The sequence below is a fragment of the Hippopotamus amphibius genome, chromosome 1 (assembly GCF_030028045.1).
Source record: "Hippopotamus amphibius kiboko isolate mHipAmp2 chromosome 1, mHipAmp2.hap2, whole genome shotgun sequence".
NCBI lineage: Eukaryota > Metazoa > Chordata > Mammalia > Artiodactyla > Hippopotamidae > Hippopotamus > Hippopotamus amphibius.
The window spans coordinates 33,296,767-33,317,990 of NC_080186.1; the positions used below are offsets into that span (position 1 = coordinate 33,296,767).

Genomic DNA, 21,224 nt, shown 5'->3' on the forward strand with positions numbered 1-21,224 from the left:
GGTGGCTGTAGGATGAGCAAGACAAGACACGGCCCCTGGCCTTCACTCTCTGCGGTCCAGGAGCTGAGACAGACATGAATCAAGCAACCACAGGCACCTACGGGTGAGCGCAGAGAACCCGGCAGCTGCTGAAATCCCCGAGGCCCTGGGGGAAATGTGGGAACAACCCTTGGCCTGATCTCTGGAGGATGGGTTGGGGGGTGAAGGAAAAGCATTCTGGACAGAGAAAACAGCAAGGGCAAAGCCTCGGAGGCAGGAAGAAATACAGCAAATCGAAAGAAAGGCTAAAAGGCCAGGGTGGCTGGTACTCAGAGAGCTGGGGGGAGGGTGGTACCAGATGCCAAACATTTGGGGATTTTACTGGAGAACAACTGGCAGACGGTGATGAGTTTTAAGCAGGGAAATGACGTAAAAAGATCTGTGTTCTAGAAAGACCCCTCTGGCTGCTGGAAGGAGAATGGAATGCAGGGTAAGTGTGGCTCTGAGGGCCCTGTTAGGACTCCCCACCAGGGGAGAGGTGAGGAGTCTGGACTGAGGTCGTGGTTGTGGAATCAGGAGGCCTGGACAGACTGTACGGGCATTTGGAGGGTGGACTCAGCAGGACATGGTGACAGACTGGATACGGGGGTGAGAAAGAGGAAGGGCCAGCGACTCCTAGATGTTCAACTTGAAAGGCAGTGTGGATGGTGGGGCTGGACACAGAGATGGGGGCTTGGGAGAGGAAGCAGATGTCACAAAAGAGAATCAAGAGATGGTTCTAGAGGTGCTCAGTTGGAGTTGCCTTAGAGACACCCAGTGGAGGCAGTTGGTGCCCAGGCCTGGGGGTCAGGAAACAGGTTTGGGCTGGAGATGGGGCTCTAGGAATTATGCGCTAGAGATGGAAACTCAGCCCGTGGGAATGCCAAGGGAAGCAGCATGGGACGAAAAGAGGGCCCAAGACAGAATGTCAAGGTTTGGATGGAGGAGGAGCCAACAAGAGATTGAGAAGTTAGGGCAGAGTCTTAGGGAGACAGTGTCAGATGGTCCCCGGGAGGGAGTGCTCAGCGGGGGAACTGATGCAGACAGATCAGGCAGCTTGAAGGCTACCCAGAGCCCAGCGGATCTAGGCAAATGGAGTCACTGCAGACTTGCACAGGAGTAGTGTGGGCGGAGTGTGGAGAGGAAGCAGAGCAGCCCCATGGATTGAGGAGTAGGAGGCTAAGCCAAGGAGATGGGACCTGGAGATAACAGGTCACCACCAAGAAACGGGGCTGAAAGAGAAGGAACGGGGCCAGGAGGAAAGAGAAGAGGGTAGAAGGAGGTTTGTCTGCTAGTTGGTTGTTTTTAAAGATAGGAGGACCTGGGAATGGGTAAGCGTTGGGGAGAGGGAGGTTCTGGTTTTCTTTTACAGAGTAGATCCTTGAGGCTAAGGAAAACAACAACAACAAAATCCAGTAGGGCCCTGGGAGAAAAGGAATTCAGCTTTTTAGCTGAGTAGCAAAAAGGCAAGCCAGCATTTGCCCTTTGGCTCTGCCAGGGAAGGTCAGAGAAAGGGGTGGAGAGGGAAAGGATGTGGGGGGAGAAAGGGCTGCTGAAAGAGTGAGATTTGCCCAGGAGAAGGAGGGAGGGGTGTTCTCTGAAGGTGCACAGGAGCCATAAAGCGGGGGGGGGGGGATGTTAAAAATGAGAATAAATAATAAAGATTCTTATGTGCAGCTAAGGGTTTCTCTCAGGATACATGGAGACTATCATAACTAAAGTTTGATGTTTGAACTTGATTCTTAGCAGTGGCAGCTTCTAAGGGAAATGTTCTGGCTTGGAAATCAGCTTCTGATCGGGCTCTGCCATTAACTGGCTTTGGTCCCTGGGCCTCAGTTTCCCATATTTAAGTTGAGCTGGAGGTGAGTGTTTCTAATATTTTCATGTGAAGTGGTTTGGCAGCCTTGCTATCTGCTGGTGGCTTGGTGCTTAGTGTGTTTGGTGCATGGGACTGCATGAAATAATAACAGCACTGATCCTGATAATAATAGCTCAAGTGTCTTGAGACCCATCTCTGTGATCTGCACTGTGCCCAGAGCTTTGAATCCTGTGGAGGGATCACCATTCCCATTTTACAGATAAGAAAACTGAGGTGCATCTCTCCAAGGTCACACTTCCAGGAAGGGGTAGGGTTGGGATTCCCCTATACCATGGCTCCACTGATTGGGGCAGACACATGTGCCACCTGCCATTCAGCGGCAAGGCATGCCTGCTAGGTGGGACCCCTCCTTTGACCACAAGGCTAAGGGCAAGGGCCAAACTGGGCTTGATAGACCAAATCCAGATCAGAATGAGCAGATTGCATGGGGAGAGCATCCCAAGACTGAGAGTCATTGCTGGGGCAGAGGGGAGCAGTAGGGATTGAAGTCAGAGACCAGATGGTGGAGATGCTGAATGTCAAGTTGAGGGGTCTGAATGGCACCTTGTAGACATGGGAAGCCATGGAAAGTATGGGAGAAAAGGTCAGCAAAACTGATGGGGATGAGGCTGGAGTCCAACAAGGAAGGGGGGCAAGCAATAAACCCAGAGGGATTTGCTGAAGAGTTTGAATGGGAAGCAACAGAAGGACTGGCCTGAGGGAGGCACTGGCCTCTCCAGGTCCAAGGTTAAGCTGCCCTTTCCTTGGAAAGGGATGAGGAATCTGAGCAGGCCAGCTCCGGCTCTGAGCCCATCAGAGAGATGGGTTAGGACAAGTCTGAGGGTGTTTGTCTCTGTGGGATTTTGTTGTCTATTTACAAACTGATCTCCTGCATTTGGCTGTAGCTGGAAGCTTATGAAAGCTCTTAACCTATAGCTGGCCTGGTGTCCCTGTGTCTCTCAGCTTTGCTGCCTCTGGGGTATCTCGGCCTTTCCTCTTTCTGCCACCGGGCCTCAGTCCCAAGGATGCTGCCCACTTCCCCGCCACTGGCCCTGCAGGCCCTGGGGTCATCCAGACCTTGGTGGAAGCGTGTCCTGGGCTCAGGCTCCCTGGAGCCCCTCAGATGCCACATCAGTGTGTTCCCTGCTACCACCCTCACTTACTCAGGAGTCAAAACTGAGCATCACTGAGGCCCTGTTTAACGCTCTTCCAACTCGAGGAGATCGGCGGCTGAGCTGTAGGCCCCGACCCCAGTCTTGTGGCTGGTTATAAAGCCAGAACCAGAGGAGGAACCCTCAAGTGCTGCGCTGGAAAGGGGTCTAAGACACCAGACACTGGGTTCCAATTCTGGCCCTGACATCATTCACTGTGGGACCCTGAGAAAGTCCTTCCTCTCATGAGGTGGGGCAGGTGAGGAAAGGTGGACTGGATGATGTTTACGTTCTTTTCAATTCAGAACCTTTGGGAGGTGGAACCAAGTCCTTTATTCCACAAATATCCCTCGGCCCTTCCGTGTGGCCACCCAGGGGGCTGGGGCCACCGTGGCAGACCCGCCCTCAGGGCTGGTGTGACCTGTGTGAAAGGCCTGGCCCCCGGCATTCAGTCACTGGACACAAAGAGGGGGCACCCGAAGCCCACCAGGGTGAGTAAAGGGGACTCTGAAAAACGTCACAGAGACCTCCAAGTCCCTCTCATGGCCTCTTTCCTTCCTCCCCACCCTGCCCCAAGCCTCACCCTTGTCCCTGCCCCCACCATCCTGCAACACTGTGCTGTTCCCTCCTCCAGCCTGGGGTGTCCTCTTCCTCTCTCCTGGCCCTTCCAGCCTCTCTTTCCTTGCCTTCCTCTGCTTTCTCTTCCCCAAGGTTCAGCATCTCCTGGGGGACGGGCAGGGAGTGGAGAGAGGGAGGCTGAGGGGCAGAGGCACACCCCACGCGCTGAGGTACGAGGGACCCAGAGCAGACGCTGTCTGAGTGACCCCTAGGCCAGCAGCCAGGGCTGTGTATGCGGGACAGTGCGTTGGGGCCTCCCGGTTTAACCCCATTCCCCTAGCCCATGGGCCTCTTGTCCTCCTCCAGGACATGTGTTTGTGTGTCCTCAGGCCCAGACCCACCACATCCCCCCAGACCAGTGTGGGATGAGGGACGAGCAGGCAGAGCCCCAGGTCGCTTCCTGCACAGTGAAAACCTACGACAACAGGGTTCCTGGACTCAGACCATCAGAGCAGGAAATGTCTTCAAGTCTGCCCTTCCCCCATTTTATAGGTGGAGAAACTGAGGCCCAGAGGGGAGAGGATGTGTCTGAGCTGAGATTTGCAGCCAGTCCTTCCAACTTCCAGGCAAGGTTTCCTTTCCTTTCGCAGCATAACGTTGTCCCGTTGGTGTCCGCTAGTGACAGCAGTGGCAGTCCTACTGGTATTGCCATTGTTATCTCCCTTCCACGGCTTACGTGCTGACACTCCTTTTGGCCAGACACTCATTTAATCCTCCCTACAACCACCATATGCCACAGACAGGCTTATCCCCATGTTACAGATGAGGAGCTCAGGAGGCTTGGAGAGGCTGAACCACTCATCCGGAGCCTCTCAGTCGCTAGGTGGCAGTGTGGGGAAGTGGTCCCAGAGCACGGACTCCAAGTGCCTGAGGTCAAACTCCAGTTCTCTGCTTATCAGCGGTGTGGCGTTGGGTCACTTGCCCTCTCTGAGCCTTAGCTTCCTTTCTTGTAGAACAGAGCTGCCTGTTGCTACCTGGGGCATGGCGTGAACAGGCCTGGCTGCACCGCTAATGTCCGGGTCCATCACTGGCCGTGTGCCCTCAGCCAATCCTTCACGCTCTGCACATCGAGGCCTCGTCCAGGGATGCGGAAAGCAACATCCACTCTGCAGGGTTGTTGAGAGGGTTACAACAGAATAACCGGCAAGAGCCAGTGCTCAAGAAGCCGCAGTCTATCTGAAATTGCCTAATTTCGACAGTGAACGAGGCCTTGTCATTGGGCAAGCAGGTTTTTTCCAGTGATCCATCATACTATAAGCAGGGCTACAGTGAGCAGCTTTTTGGCTCTCCTGGATTATTTCCAATAGGTAAAGTCCCAGGGATTGACTGTTGCACGGATCAAAGTGCAAGACACACATGCCCATGAGCAGCTTTTTGTTATGGGCAGAGCTCTGGCATTAGATGGACCTGCATGTGAATCCCCAGGTCAGGGGGTGGGGGGGGGGAGCATTTCCTAGTGTGTGACCCTGGGCAAGTGACATCACCTCGCTAGGCCTCAGATCTCTTATCTGTATATCGAGGATAATGATATTACCTGTCTCAAGGGATAGCTGCCTGGCCTGGAGGATGTGCTCATAAACCCCACATTTTACTATGCTACTGAGTTGCTCTGATCACTCTTCCTCAATAGGAAATCCAAGGCCAAGGGAGGGGACCAGCTGCCTGACCAAGGTCACACTGTCTGTGCACAGTTGGTGGCTCAGATGTATTTGGGTCCTATTTCAGCCCCTCCTCTGCTTGATTCTCCAGGACCCAAGCCAGGGCTGGAACTGAGAAGGGGTGAAGCTATGGTGGCCTAAGACCTTATGCATGTGGCAGGCGGTGGGAATATAGGAAAAGGAAGGGGACACGTAGATGAGAGTTCCAGGTGGCTCTCCACATCCTAAACCATGCCCGCTGACCCCTTGCTATTTCCTTTTCTGCCTCTGCGCTTCTGCCTGCAGTTTGCTCCACCCAGAATGGTGTCCCTGTCCCGTGGCCTGTGATGGGTAGAGCCTCCTTCATCTCTGTCTCCCTGGGGGCCATCATGCTCCTCAAGGGATGTCAGCTGAGTAGAATGAACTTTGGCATTGCAGAGCTGGTCTGGACTGCTTCATATTTTCTAAGGGAGAAATGGAAGTCCTGCAGGGAGATGAACTTTGTCCAAGGCCACATGGTCTGCCCATTCATCTGTTTCTTACAGGCCTACTGAGTGCTCAGTGCGGGCCAAGTGCTTGGCTGGGAAGGATCGAGGTGTGGCAGAAGGAACACAGGTTTGGGGATCAAAAGACTCAGGTCCAAGTCCCCTCTCTATCACTCCTCTGCTGGGCCCCTGGGCTGGTTACGGCCCCAGTCTGGACCTCAGCTCCCCACCTGTAAGGCGGAGATGGTAGTCTCACCTACTCCTTGAGGCTGGTATGAGGTAGGGGTGGAGACACTGTGTCCACATGTGGCACACACCTGTGATGGCGGCGATCGGCCCGATGGGGAGGCGATCCTGGGAGACAGGCGCCCGGGTCAGGTCTGCAGGTGGGCAGGTCTGGGCCAAGCCCCAGCTCCTCCACTTTCCAGCTGTGTGGCTTTGGACGAGTCCCCTCTCCTCTCTGAGCCTGAGTTCCTCCCCTGTGAACTGTCACTTCCTCAGAGAGGCCTTCCCTGACCCCTTTATCCCCAGCCTCCTCCCATCCGCCCCTTCATTTCCTCCACAGCACTGATCTCAAGCTGCTGTTACCTTGTTTGTTTCTTTTTTTGTTGTCTATCTCCTCCTTCCAGAACGTGAGGTCAACAAGAGCAGGGATTTTTGTTTGTAGTGTTCCCTGCTGCCTCTCCAGGATCCAGCGCAGGGCAGGCGCATAGTAGACACCCGATAAATAGCGGTCGAATGAATGGAGGGATGACTAAGTGAATGCAGTGGAGTTAGTCATTCCAGCCTCCCAAGGGGGTTTAGAGATGAAAGGAGACAAGATGTGGAACGTGCCCAGCCCAGCACATAGTAGGTTCAATCCGTGAGGATGGAGCTGCCATCACCATCCTGAAGACAAACTTGGCAGCTGCCTCGCAGGGAACCGGGCCCCTGGTGGAGGGCAGGGCAGCTCAGCAGCTCTCACGGTGTGGCTTCCACTTCCTGGCTTGAGCTGGGCCCTCTAATTGTTCCCATCTCCTTGGCAGCCGCAGCAGCCGTCTAATGAGTTTGCACCCAACTGGCCCCTGCCCATCTGCAGGCGGACAAAGGCCCTCTGTCCCTGGGATCTGCCTCCTGCTTGCCCACTGCACCCCTGACAAACCGAGGTCCCAGGTGCCAAGTTCCAAGTCTGCGGTGGAGGAGCCCAAGGCCTAGGGCCCAGAGAAGAGTGAAAGGAGCATTTCCCTGCAGAGGGGGGGCCCTGGGTCCAAGTGCCAGCTCTGTCCCAGCTACTGGGTGATGTGGGAGGCCGTGGGATGTCATGGCCAAGAGCACAGCCTGTGGAGCCAGACCGCCAGGGTAGGAATCCTGCCTCCACCACCCACCAGCTGTGTGACCCTGGGCAAGTCACCTATCTTCTTAATCCTCAATTTCCTCATCCTTAAAGTGGGAAGAGATGACGTGAGCGAATGGGGGTAGGTTCTCAGTACAGCTCCCGGCTCATATGAAGAGCTACTCCGACTACTGGGGCCCCCCTTTTGATCCAGCCTCCTTGCATCCTCTGTCCTCCCCCTTGTAAGGGCAGGGTTGCTTAACCTCGACATACTGACCTTTTGGACTGGATCTTTCTTTGTCATGGAGGGCTGTCCCACGCATTGTACAGCATTCAGCATCTTCCCTGGCCTCCACCGATTTGCTTAGGAGGTTTCCTGTCAAAGTCTGAAATTCCCTGATTGCTTCAGGAAACTCAGAGTCTCCCCCGTGATCTGAACCATTGTAAAACAATCCCGACTTATAAACACCCACTTGTGTTCCCCCCAAATAACCTCCTTAGTTTGGGGGCTCCAAATGCCTCAGGCTGTTGGAGGTGAGTATCAAGGCTGGGAGGATGATGGTGATTTCCTCGTGGAGAGAAACCAGAAGCCAAATTACACAGAAATTGTAGCAGGTCCCAGCCCTGAGCACCCTAGAAACTCCTTGAAATGTCCCCCGTAGCCTCCCATCCTCCTTTGGGAACACACAGGGCCGCCAGCCCATAATCCTCGTGCCCCACTCTGCTTACATCCTGCTATGTCCCCATCCCTGGCTCTGCCAAGCCCAAGTCCTCGACTCCTCCGCCCAGGCCCAGTGCTCCCCGTGGCCCCCGCCTCCACCACGCCCTCCCCCTGCACTTCTGCGTCCATCGATGACACTGTGCCTTGGCTGTTGCGGTCCCTCCTGCCCCGGGTGCCCTTTTCCCACCAGGCTCATCTCTGAGGTCCCTCTTCCTGAGGTTCTCCCAGACCCCTCCGTCAGGCTCTGCCTTGCCTGCCCCAGGCTCCGGAGCCAGCCCCGAGCTCACTGCTCTGCCGGAACACGTGTCTGCCCAGCGTGGCATCGGGTTTATTTATGAGGCTGTCTGTCTGCCCCTGGTCCCAGGAGCCCTGGGGCAGGGCCCTGTCTGATTCACGGCCCGGCGCAGGGTCCGGCCAGCATCGGGAGCGTGTGCTGAGCAGCGCTGACGGGAGCTGGCTCAGGGAGGAGGCATCGGGAGGTCTGGCTGGCGTGGAGCTCAGGCTCAGGGCTGCTGCCAGGGCTGCTGGAGGAGGCTGGGAAGGCTCACGGCTCTCCCTCCTTCACAGGCTCGCTCGCCCTCCCCTCCCACCTCAGTCAGTGACTCATTCACTCAGTAACTTCTTCCCTCGCTCATTCACGCGGCTGGCTGCTCCTTCACGCACCTCTCACCAACGCGGACGCATCCATTCATTTCTCCTCTCAGTCCTTTATTCATCCAACAGGCAGTTCCCCAGCTCTGATGTTATACCCAGTCTTCCCCTCTAGAAGCCCTGGACGCACACAGAGACAAGGGCCCCAGCCCAGCTCTAAAGATCTTCTATTTGGCAGTGCTGGTGGTGGTGGTGGTTGGCAGAGTGGGGGTGTGTGGACAGACATGTAAACAAATGACTGCAGTGTAGAGTAAGAGGGGCCATGGTCATGTAACATGCAGTGTGCCTGCAGATGGATCTGAGCTGGCTTCACAGAGGAGGTGATATTTGAACTGATCCTTGGAGATGAGGAAATACTGAGTAAGGGTTGGGCTTAGAGTTTGGGGAGAGGGAGGAGGAGAGAGGACAGAACAGGGGAAGAGACACTGTCTACAGGACCTGGGGACTGCTTGGCTAGGTGACTGATGAGGCAGAAGGAGGGACAAGAGTTGTGTTCAACTCCACCCTTCATGCAGATATACTGAATCCACAAATACATAGTCAGTGCCCAGACAGCGTCCCAGAGGCTGGGGATGGAAGAATGACACAGAAACCCACCCTCAAAGAGCTTACATTCCAGCGCGGGGAGGCAGGAGACCGGAAAAACAAATAGAGCATGTAATGCTAGATGGTGATATGATACGTGCTTTAAAGAACAGTGGAGCGGGGGGCTGCTTGTTAAATTGTGTGCTCAGCAAGGACCTCCCTGAGGGAGGCAACATTCGTGAGGGATGCTGCATCTGGTGAGGGTGCCCGCGCAGATCTCTGCTGGGAATTGACCTGCTTGTCGAGGAAGAGACGGGTGTCGCTTCAACATCACATCCCCAGCCATCGCTGGGCTGAGTGGCTGTGCCACCCACGGCAGCCACTGTGGATGTTTTCATCTGGGCATCCTTCCACCTGCTGCACCCCTCCCCTCCTGCTGCCCTGCAGTAGGGACCCACCTTCATCTCTGAACCTATACCCAGCACGGGGCCTGGCACATGTTGCTCCCTGGGGACCAGGAAGCCACATGGGGGTCAGACTGGGGCAGGCGACCCCGGGGTCGCTGCTGCCCATCCAGGCAGGGGTCGGGGTGGATGAGGAGGTTCAGGGCATCTGGAGGGGTCTGGGTACCCATGGGGAACAGGATGTCCTCCAGGGGGTGCCTGGCCCTTCGTAGGGGCGGTGAGCATGGGGGACATCCAGACCCACCCCACACCCAGGCAGGGATGGGCTGAGGTCCCCAGTATTAGCCTCTCTGAGTCTTGCGATTCTAGAATTGGGGCCCGCACTGATGCTTTTTCTGATCTTGGAGCCAGAGGCGCTAGAGAGGGACAGACAGAGTCCAGGGACCAAGCACAGGGACCGAGGTCCAGGGAAGAGAGGATGGTGGGCGTGGGTAAGTAGGTGCTAGGAAACTGTCTCTTCTTCAGCTCTTTCATCTTTCCTCCTCCTCTCCCCAAGCTCTGAGCCCAGAACCCAGTCTCTCCAGCCCTTATGGGGTATGGGGTCAGCCCTGGCGTTTCTCCTGGCTGGGGTAGAGGCTCCTTCCACTCACCTTGGGACTCCTGGCTTCACCAGCCTGGGGGATTGCCAGAGACAGGCCTGCTGGGCTTGAAAGCTGCATTAGGACTAAGCTGAGAAGAGGATCCTTACGGAGTGACGCGGACCCTGGGGCAGATCAGGGTGCTCCAGAGGCACTGGGGTCTGGCCCGTGACCTCTGGTCCCCAGAGCCTGGTGATCCCTCTGGAGATGCTGAAGCTCTTCAGCTCTGTCCGAGGAGGAAGCGGCATCCTTCCTGCAGGAGGAGGGTGAGCCCAGGTTGGGAGTTTGAGAGGAGGACCTTCCGACTTCAGATTGGTGTGGGTGCTTTCTGCCCTGAGACTCTGGGATTGAAGAGAGTGAGGGGTCAGGCCTTGGCTGACTCAGAGCTTCAGCCCATCTCCTGACCCCGGGAGACAGTGAAGTCCTGCCAACTACCATTTGGCAATGATTTGGTGGGGGTTTCTTGTGGTGCGGAACATTTACTCAGATAGATCAGGCCAGTGCAAGTTGTTGAAAATAAAAATCTATATTGCAAAGAAATATTAAGTCATTGCTTTGTCCTGCCAATAAATTTCCTGCCTAATTAACAGTTGAGCCTTAACAGGTACCTTGGGGAATTCTGGATGCCTTGGATGACTTTTTAATCTCAGGATTTTAAATTACAAATGCAATATATGCTGCCTATAAAATCCAAACTTTACAGTAATGCCAACCTAGAAAGGGAGATCCATTTCCCCCAAGTTCTCTTCAGCTCCTACTGCTCACAGTTTAGAAGTTCTTCCCCCAGATTTTTGTGTGAATGTTAGGGTAATGTGGATAATTTCTTTGAAATGTAGTAATGTGTTTTTTTTTCTCATGCTTTCATATGTGAGATTTTCCTCCTATTGAGCCAGAGGCATCCATTTGCCTCAGGGAAGATTAACATAGCTAGAACAGTAATATAAGAGGAGTAAAGAACAATGTTTAGTTAGCCTCTGACTCTCAAAATAGGATCTCAAAGCCCGTAACAAGACAATAGTCTTAAAAACTTGCTTTGGTAAGTGATATATTGGTTAAGATGCTTTGGGCTGCAGGTAACAGTATGTCTAACACACACTGGCTTCAACAATGAGATGTACTGGCCAAGGTAACCAGATTCCAGAAATAGGGTGGGCTTCAGCGTTGGCTTAATCCAGCAACTCTGGCCCATCTCTCTGCAGTCCCTTGGCTGTGCCCTCTTCTGTCCTATGGCTTCATCCATGGGTTGGCTTCCCTCAGAATTGCCAGATAGCTGGCCCACACATTCACCACCAGGACACATAGGGGATCCACACTAGAGGATCCTTCTTAAGAGCAAGAAGTTCCCAGTACGTTTCCCCTTGCATCACAGCTAACACTGTGTTCCTTTTCCTGTGGCCAGAGATACACCCTGCACTGGTTTCTGGACCAAGCGGGATGGGATTCCATGACATCAGTTGGAGCCGCCCCCTGAGCTGAGGCTGGGGCAGCTTGCCCTGAAGTGTGTGGGTAATGTGAGGGCAAGGTGGCCTCCAGAATGAAAACTGGGCTGTTTTTAAGAGACAGGGAAACAGGACATGGGTATAGAATCAGCACCACCTACCATAAGCGAGAAAAAGCAGCTCTCTGCTCCTAGAACTTTCCTGCGATGTTAAGAGCAAACTTAGAGGACTGAATATGGAGGGTTACACTAAGGCACAGGTGGAAACAATTTATGGTGCAATGAAGGGGAAATTCCTGCTCAGCTTGGGAGGATGTGGGCCATGCTTCCATTTCTCAGAGGAGCCACTAGACAGTTGGAAAAACAGATTTGGAGGAAGAAAGAGTGACTTGAAGAGGTTGCCTGCGGGACCCTGCGCCCCACCCTTCCCTCTGAGCCCCAGCCTGGGAGAAGTTATGGAAAGGATAGAAACCCTGGAGGGGGACTTCTGCCCACTTCTAGAACTCTAGAACTGTAGGATGCTGTCTGGAGAGAGGTTTGGTCCACGCCCACAGTAGAGTAGAAAGGGCAGCAGGAAATGTGTATTACTTTCTTGGGCTGCCATAACAAGTGGTTTAAAACAACAGAAATTTATTCTTTCACAGTTCTGGAGGCCAGAAGTCTGTAATCATGGTATTGGCAGGACTGTGCTCCCTCCGAAGTCTCCAAGGGACAGTCTGTTCCTCGCCTCTTTTGGCTTCTGGTGGCTATCGGCATTCCTTGTGACCCCATCACTCCAGTCTTTGCCTTTGTCTTTACATGTCCCTCTGCTCCATTTCTCAGTCCTCGCCTCTTCTGTGTCAAATCTCCCTCTGACTTTCTCTTTAAAGGGCACTTGTCATTGGGTTTAAGGCCCACCTAGATAATTCAGGATGATCTCATCTTGAGACCCTCAACTTAATTATATCTGCAAAGATCCTTTTGCCAAATCACATTCACAAGTTCCAGGGGTTAGGATGTGGACATGTCTTTTAGGGGGGTCAGGATTCAACCCATTACAGAGTATTCAGGCAGAGAGAAGACCAGGGATAGTGCCCCCTAGTCAGGTTTTTCTCTTGTGTGATGTGAAAGGGATACCTCAATTTCCCAGCACCCCAACAATGGGAGGACACAGAAGGCCACTGAGAGTCCTGGTGGGGTACTTGCCAGTCAGGACCCTGGACAGGGTCACAATGTCCCTGAAGTCCCAGCCAGACTGCAGGGATCCTGATCCTCCCCCCTCCTCTGGAGCTTCCACAGTCTTTGCCAAGTCAAAACCGGCCCTGAGCTCTGCCTGTGGCACAAGTAATAGCATCTGGGATGAAAACGGAGGCTCAGAACCAACACAGTGAGATATTCCGACAAGAGAGACATGAGGGTAGGGATGGGCCCTTCCCTGATGCCCTGAGGACACCCAGGCTTCTAGTTCTTTCCTTCTTGTGAAGGGGAAATAGCTCTGATAGGGAACTGAAGTTTGTGTGGACTGAATCCTCCAAAGAGAGTGAGTTACCTTTAATTGCAAATAGTTTATTTTTTCCTTCCCCTCCCGCCCCATCTAATCGTATAAATGACAAGCCTCCTGCAGGTGATAGGGCTGCCAGCTATTATTTTTTTAATGGGCATATGCTATACATATTATTCTGCAAATTGCTTTTTTAAAAAAACCACTTTATTGAGGTGTGATTGTGCAAAGTGCATTTAACGCCATACATTAGACATATTTTTATGATGGTATATTTTAGAGCTACCTTACTTCTTTTTAAACCCATGTATTATAATTTATTTAACCAAACCCCTCTGGTTAAATAAATTTGGGTGGGTTGTTGAGCTTCATTGAATTAACAAACAAATCAAGTCCAGCAAAGTCAGGCTGGAGTTGCAAAAGTGCAATATTTTCTTTCCTTTCTCCTAAATCTATATAGCTCTGACCCCCACATTTCAGCAAATGAAAAAGTAATTAATTCTGACTGTTGGTCAGAAAAATGCACCTTCCAGAACACTCTAGGATATCAGGCAGAGGGCAGATTGCCAGGACACGGCCCTTCCAGTGGGAGTAGCATTCTGAACCCTTGGATGTAAACTGCTGGCAGCGTTTACTCCATTTTGAGTTAGTTAATTGTCACTTGGCAAAAAAGGTCAATGGGACAGGGATCTTTGCCTCATTGCAACATTCCAATTGCAAAGGCTCTTTTCAAAGAAACTCCTTGCACATCTCTGTGTATCTCTGAGATATGAAGGTGCAGAAAGGGCTTGCTTGTGTTCTCACCTAGTATTTTTTAAAATTAATTAATTATTTAATTAATTTATTGGCTGCTTTGGGTCTTTGTTGCTGCACACGGGCTTTCTCTAGTTGCTATGAGCGAGGGCTACTCTTCATTGTGGTGCACAGACTCCTCATTTTTTGTTGACTTCTCTTGTTGCAGATCACGGGCCCTAGGCGCTTGGGCTTCAATAGTTGTGGCATATGGGCTCAATAGTTGTGGCTCATGGGCTCTAGAGCATAGGCTCAATAGTTGTGGCACACGGGGTTAGTTGCTCTGTGGCATGTGGGATCTTCCCGGAGCAGGGCTTGAACCTGTGTCCCCTGCACTGGCAGGCAGATTCTTAACCACTGCGCCACCAGGGAAGCCCCCTCACCTAGTATTTTAATCAGAACCTTTTAGACTGCAAGCTTCAGAAACCTGGTGAAGCATAAGCACAGCGTGTGCTTATGTTGGATCATGCAAATCACAAGTCCAGGATCTTCAGACATGCTGCATCCAGGTGTTTAATTGGCACCATGAAGACTATCTCTCTCTCCATCTCCCAGCTAGGCCTGCCTGCCTTTTTTTTTTTTTTTTTGGGGGTAGATTTTCTCCATGATGCAAGATGTCCACCAGCTGCTACACTCTCTTCTTTACAGCTCACCATCTCAGAAGATGAGACAGTTTCTAGAAAGCTCTGGCAAAAGTCTCAAGGAAGACTCCTATTGGCCTGGCTTGGGTCATGTGTTTATCCTTGAACCAATCATGGTGCCTGGGGGTGGGGACTCTGGTCGGCCAGGCATGGTGCACGAGTCCCCCTGCCTGGGTGTGGGGAGGCTGCCTCACCTGAGCCACACGGACAGAGAAGAATTGGTGGGAGAGACGTGACTTGCCAAAGAAAGGCTGGACTGACAGACGTCCATGAGGCCTGGCCCCTGTGAGGGTTACACTTTTGTGGAGAAGATGCTTGTTATTTGGAGACAGAATTGGATACGGTTGGACTCCAAATGATAGCTTTGTAGAGCAGTCAAACCCTGCCCAGACCTGTCTTAAGTTCCCACTTCCCAGTCCCCCTCAGGCCAAGACAGAAGTTGGGGAAGGGGTTGTTCATCCAAGCCCTCACCCCTGGGCCCAGCCTCTCCCTAACTCTCTGCCTTCCTTGTTCAGGCTCCAAAGACAGTTGAAACACACACAGCTTTTCTGACCTGTGAGAAGACCCCAGAGGAGCAGCACAGCCTGAATCCAGGTGGCATGAGTTTAGGTACGAAGTGGATTCTTCTCAGTGTTTCAGGACCCTGTACCTTAGCTCAAGATCTTTTGTTAAGGTCATCCTTGGGGCCAGCCCTTGACTCCCCTGATGCCCAAGCTGTGGCTTAGGTCTCTGCTGCCCTGGGAATGCTGGTCCCTTCGTCCTTGCTCTGGCCCAGGCCTGGCTGTCAGCCTTTCTGCTGGGAGCGGCAGCTATGTCTCTGGCTATGGGAGGCATCCTGGAGTTTGGGGGTGCTTGCGGTGCATAGTCAGGACTAGGGAGAGTCAGAGGACTGGGGGTTCCTGAGAGAGCATTTTGGGATGTTCTTAAGGGACATAGCCCAGCTTGGGTATCTGAAAAGACACACATATGGATGGCTCATCTTCTTATTAGACCTTCATGAGAGAGTCTCTGCTGACCCCGCCTCAGCCTCATCCCCCTCCCGTTCCCTGTATAGCCAGGGCTGGACAATATGTTTCCTCTCTCTAGCCTTTGTCCATGCTCTTCCCTCTGCTGGAATGCCCTCTCTTGCCTGGTCAATCAATACACATCCTTTAAAATCCAGCTTCAAAAGAATAACCACTTCACACAAGTGAGAAATCGACAGTTAGTAGTGTGCACAGACGTGCTGTAGCATGTGAGCCCAGAGCTCTGAGCCTCAGGGCTTCTGTGAGCCTGGGAGGTGTCGGGGAGTTGACACTCTCCCATACCTTGAAATAGCCCTCAACCAATGACTGACAGGAGTCGATGTATAAAAACCCAGCTCCCGGGTTTCCCTGGTGGCGCAGTGGTTAAGAATCCACCTGCCATGCAGAGAATGGACTGGAGAACTCGAGGTTTGGGGCGGGGCGGGGGGTGAAGGGGAAGCTGAGACGAAGCGAGATAGTAGCACAGACATATATATACTACCAACTGTAAAATAGATAGCCAGTGGGAAGTTGTTGTATAATAAAGGGAGTTCAACTCGAGGATGGAAGATGCCTTAGAGGACTGGGACAGGGAGGGTGGGTAGGACTCGAGGGAGGGTGGGGGGGGGGAGTCAAGGGAGGGAGGGAATACGGGGATATGTGTATAAAAACAGATGATTGAACTTGGTGTACCCCCCCCAAAATAATAAATAAATAAATAAAATTAAAAAAAAAAAAAAAAAAAAGAATCCACCTGCCAATGCAGGGGACACGGGTTCGAGCCCTGGTCGGGGAAGATCCCACATGCTGCGGAGCAACAAAGCCCGTGTGCCACGACTACTGAGCTTGCACTCTAGAGCCCGCGAGCCACAACTGTTGAGCTCACGTGCCACAACTACTGAAGCCCACGTGCCCAGGACCCGTGCTTCACAGCACCTAGAGCCCATGCTCCACAACAAGAGAAGCCACCTCAATGAGAAGCCCACACACCATGACAAAAAGTAGCCCCCGCTTGCCACAACTAGAGAAAGCCCACGCGCAGCAACAAAGACCCAACACAGCCAAAAAAATGGAATAAATTAAATAAATAAATTAAAAAAAAAACAAACCCAACTCCCTGGCTCCCCGAGAGGGATACCTCTTGGGGGTGTGGTTTACACGGTTTCCCAGAGTCTCCCCATGGGATTAAGCTCCAGATGCCCAAGGTGGTAACCTGCTTGTGGACGCACACTTCAGGAGTCTCCTCCCCACCCTTCTGTCGTTTCTTCACTCCTTTACAAGTTTTCCTAGGATCGTCGGCTGTGATGGACTGAATTGTGTCACCCTAACCTCCCATGTGGTTGTATTTGGAGATCAGACCTTTAGGGAGAATACTAAGGTTCAATGAGGTCATAAGCTTGAGGCCCTAATGTGATAGAATTGGTGTCCTTATAGGAAGAGAAAGAAACACCAGAGATCTCTCTCCCTCTCCACACATGCACAGTGAAGAGGCCATGTGAGGACACGATGAGAAGGCAAGCATCTGCAAGGCAGGAAGAGAGGCCTTGCCAGAAACAAACCCTGACGGTACCTTGATCTTGGACTTCTAGCCTCCAGAACTGTGAGAAAATAAAAGTCTGTTGTTTTGAGACCCAGACTATGGTATTTTGTTACGGCAGCCCTAGGAGATGCCACACCTGCTAACGAAAATACTTGCTCTCAAATCCTTGTCTCAGGGTCGGCTCCTAGGGAACCCAAACTAAGACAGGTGCTCAACTTCTATAGGCCTTAGGGAAATGTATCTCACACCTGCCAGAATGGCTAAAAGACAAAACGTGACCACGCTGGTGCCAGTGAGGATTTGAAGCTGTCATATATAGCTGATGGCAGTGTGAAATGGTAAACCATTTTGGAAAACTTTCAGGGTCTAATGAAGCTGAAGAGGTGTATATCCTACGAGCTAGCAGTCCCACCCCTAGGTATACCCCCAGCAGAAATACACACTTATGTTCATCAAAACTCAGGTGCAAAAATTGTTCAAAGCAGCACTATATGAAATAGCTTCCAGACTGGAAACAACCCAATTTCCATCAACAGTAGAGTGGATGAACACATTGTGGTCTATTCAGCTAGTAGAGTACTACACAGTAATGAAAAAGAAGAAATCCTATGATGTGTCACAACATGGATGAATGTCAAACACATAATATTGCACAAAAGACGCCAGACACAGAAGTGGGCGTACTGCAAGATTCCAACATAAAGTTCAAGAGCATAATATTCATACAGAAAAGTGTATGGATCATAAATGTGTAACTCGAAGAATTTTCACAAACTGAGAACACCCATGCGGCCCGTAGCTGGATCAAGAAATGGAATATGGGACTTCCCTGGTGGCGCAGTGGTTAAGAATCCTCCTGCCAATGCAGGGGACACAGGTTTGATCCCTGGTTCAGGAAGATCCCACATGCTGCGGAGCAACTAAGCCCGTGTGCCGCAACTATTGAGTGTGTGCTTTAGAGCCTGTGAGCCACAACTATTGAGCCCATGTGCCACAACTACCGAAGCCCATGCTCCTAGAGCCCATGCTCTGCAATGAGAAGTCACCACAATGAGGAGCTCACGCACCACAACGAAGAGTAGCCCCGGCTCGCCGCAACTAGAGAAAGCCTGTGTGCAGCAACAGAGACCCAACACAGCCAATAAATACATAAACAAACAAATTAATTAATTAATTAAAAAAAAAGAAATGGAATATGACTGCTACCGCAGAAGCCCCCTTCCTTTGCCCTTTCACTCACTGCCCGCTCCCATCCCCCCAAGGGAAACCACCTTGCTGACTTCTAGCACCACTAAATTGTATATAGATGTGGAATCTTATGGGATGGAGTCTTGTTTTGCACACTTTGTGAGATCATTCATATTATTTTGTTAGTTGTAGCTTGGTTTACTTATTCATTCTACTGTTGCTGGCCTTTTGCATAGTTTTCAGTTTGAGACTATTATCAACAGTGCGGCTGTGAACATCCTAGTATACATCTTTTTAGAAAAATTTTTTTGTTTTCTACTGAAGTATAGTTAATTAACAATATTGTGTTAGTTTGAGGGGTAAAGCAAAGTGATTCAGTTTTATATATACATGTATCTATTCTCTCTCAAATTCTTTTCCCATTTGGGTTATGACAGAGTATTGAGCAGAGTTCCCTGTGGTATGCAGTAGGCCCTTGTTGATCATCTGTTTTAAATATAGCAGTGTGTACATGTCAATCCCAAACTCCCAATCTATCCCTCCCCCTCACCTTTCCCCTTTGGTAACCGTAAGTTTGTTCTCTAAGTCTGTGAGTCTGTTTCTGTTCTGTAAAAAAGTTCATTTGTATCACTATTTTTAGATTCCCCATATAAACGATATCATATGATATTTGTCTTTCTCTTTGTGACTTATTTCACTTAGTATGAGAGTATTATAAACAGTGCTGCTATGAACATGCTTTTTTTTTTTTTTTTTCTTTCACTGCCTCTTTGATCAGGTCTTTATTCAAGATTAGCTGTCCAAAATGATTTGACCCTTACGGAATAAACAAATTTAAGTATATACAGCGGCCTTCTTTTCTTCTGTGGTGGGTCTCTTTTCTGTCGGCCTCTTTTCAGCTGCTGGTTTCTTGGTCGCTGCAGCCTTTTCTCCCGCCAAGGGCTTCTTCGGCTTCCTCATGCCAACAGCCTTCTTTCCTTTCTTTCTCACCACAGGCTTCTTGCCTGGAGCCCCCTTCTCATCTGATTTGGCTTCTAGTGCTGCTGCCGCCCTAGCCATCCAGGTTCTGTGGTCCTTGGCCTGACGAAGAGGGGTGTTCCCGCACGTGGCCTTTGCATACGGGTTTAGCTTCAACATGATTCGTAGGTTTCTCAGTGGATTCTTCTTTAGGACTCGGTGATGAATCTTCTTGTGTGGTGCTCGGAGGGCTCTTTGGATCTCTGGGCTTTTCAAGATTCTGCGAAGATCTGTATTGAGCATCTTGTGCATGGGGAGGTTATAGTTACTCTCGAGGGAGGCAGCTTTACACCAAGTACCATACAGCTCATCTAACTTGCGGAAATCACCTTCAGTTCAAGTGTACAAATGTCCCCCATGCTCACCAGGAGCAGATCTCAAAATGTTCAGTTTGCTTACATGAAGCAGAGTAATTCCAGGGATGTTTCTGAAGGCCTTCATGATACCACTGTCCTCATTATAGGCGATGCAGGATCCCCTGCGCTGGATACGGTTTTTCATCTTGCCTTTGCCAGCTCTCATTCGCTGAGAAGGGTAGAACTTTTTGATATCATTCCAGGCCTTAAGTTTCTTCAGAAGCAAAACAGTCTCCTTGGTCTTCTTGTAGCCTTCAGCTTTATCTTCAACCACCAAAGGAAGTTCAGGAACTTCCTCTAGACGATGACCTTTAGACACGATCAGCGCTGGTAAGGCCGCGGCAGCCCGTGCAGAGCAGATGGCATAACGCGTCTACGTTGTATTCACTCTGTGGTGCCAATGTCGCCAGGTCTCAGTTAGTGCAAACATGCAGCCCCCATGACATATATTTCCCAAACCACCCAGGTTGGAACTGTGAGTCCCGCCACCTCAAACCCTGGGAATTCGAGCCACAGCTCTGCCAGTACCCCAAGACTCAGCACTGGTTTGATGACCTGCTAATTCACTGACAGCATAGGGCTGTCTGTTGTTTTTCCACAAGTTGGTGTGAACAAAGTTCACAATATCTCATTGAATGGGAGACCTGAACACAGCAGGCAAAGTGGCATTTTTGCCAGGTAACTGCCCCTTTTCGGAGTACACTGATATCAGAGGGTGAGCACACGCCATGGCATGGAGAGGAGAAGGCCATGCTGCTCTCAACCCAGCAGCTCCCACAGGAAAAGATGAACATTCTAGTATACATCTTTTGATGAACATATCTAGGCATTTCTTTGGGGTATATACCCAGAAGTGGAATTGCCAGTCCATTGCTTGCTTTGATTTCATTTTTCATCTTCAGCTGTCCTGATTCTTACTGAGGATAACCAAGGAGGCTTCTGGTTCCCTTTCCTGGATGAAGTCAGTGGCCCTCAGTTTCTCTCTGTGGCTGGGCCATGCCTGCCCTGCCCAGGTGCTGTGAGGCTTTAAGACCTTCTCAGGGGAGTAGGATAAGGTTGTGGGCCCTTTGACCTCCTGGCCCAGCTCCCAGCATTCCTGAGGCCAAAGGTATTTATCCCAGAGGAATGCCAATATTGAAGACCCAGCCCTAGCTGCCCCATGGGTCAGGTGCAGGAGCCGGGCAGTGGGTGAGCCTCGGGTCAGGGCTAGGCCAAGCAGGGGAAGGCTGGAAAGGACAGGGCACAGCCCAGACTCAGAGGCTCCTGGGCAGGGAGGCAGGAAGATCCTGAACCACTCTGGGCCCACGTGAGCCGGGGTCTGGCCTCCTTAGCACCTGCTTGCTCTTCTCTGGGTCTCTGTTGCCTCAACTGGGGATCTGAGTTACTTCCTCCCCAGAGTGAGGACCGAAGGAGATTGAAGATGCTTACCTGGAGCCGGTGGGCATTGTCAACCCATTTCACAGTCAATGAAACTGAAGCTCAAAGAGGTTGAGGGGCTTTCCTGAGTCACCAAGGATTTGAACCCAAGTCTGTTTGGCTGTAAAGCCTATACTCTTTCCACTTTACGACGCTGTCTGCCTGGGGGTTGACATGGTGTGATTTGAGGGGTGTAAGGAAGCCCAACCCCCAGAGTCAAGCTGTGTCTTCTCCAGTGCTTGAATTTCCACCATTAGGACTTGACTCCTCTGTGTTAAGTAATACCCTCTTCTGAAAGACGTAGGGATGCAAGATATGCCCCATCTAATGTTTT

At 51.4% G+C, this 21,224-nt stretch overlaps 1 pseudogene; it reads right to left on the bottom strand.

Annotated features, from left to right (window-relative positions):
* Nucleotides 1-18,935: 18,935 nt before the first annotated feature.
* On the bottom strand, nucleotides 18,936-20,240 carry LOC130856840 (60S ribosomal protein L4-like; annotated as a pseudogene).
* Between the last annotated feature and the right edge of the window lie 984 nt (nucleotides 20,241-21,224).